A 460-nucleotide genomic window follows, 5' to 3' on the forward strand; every position below is an offset into this window, starting at 1 on the left:
GAAGGCCTCCGCATTGGCGTCGTCAGAATGGAAGTCTCCCGTGTGCATCCGTCCTCATTTGAAGAGGCGGTAAATGTGGCATTGAATGCCGAATTCAATTTCAAGTCGGCACGACTTGGTTGAAATGCATACTCCAACATCTCGTCGAGCGGGCAGCTATGCTGAGGACGAGGGGGCAGAGCTCCGAACTGCCGGGCAGCATACACACATTCGACGGTGTTTTCTGTGGAGACACCTGTCCCCTTCGGAAAGGTTGCCTTCTGCCCAAGGCGCGTCAAGGTTCTTTAAACCATCGCCCCAACGCCTAACAGTCTGGTTCGTCGCGGGGAAATGACACCACTCAGTAGGTGCGAGGCGACCTACTGAAGAAGAACTGAGTTCTGTTGAGCCCCAGGGAGGCATAGGTCAACAGGGCCCAGCCCCGAAAAACTCCGTGCTCTTGAACACGGAACGTGTATGC

General features: G+C 55.2%; 1 protein-coding gene across 1 annotated transcript in view; it reads left to right on the plus strand.

Annotated features, from left to right (window-relative positions):
• PHALS_12302 (conserved hypothetical protein) overlaps nucleotides 1–460 on the plus strand; it is a gene marked incomplete at both ends in the record, with an annotated part of 5,255 nt that overhangs the window by 3,604 nt on the left and 1,191 nt on the right. The window lies entirely within an intron of this gene.

The sequence above is a fragment of the Plasmopara halstedii genome (genome assembly GCF_900000015.1).
Source record: "Plasmopara halstedii genome assembly, contig: Scaffold_614, whole genome shotgun sequence".
In the NCBI taxonomy this organism is placed as follows: domain Eukaryota; phylum Oomycota; class Peronosporomycetes; order Peronosporales; family Peronosporaceae; genus Plasmopara; species Plasmopara halstedii.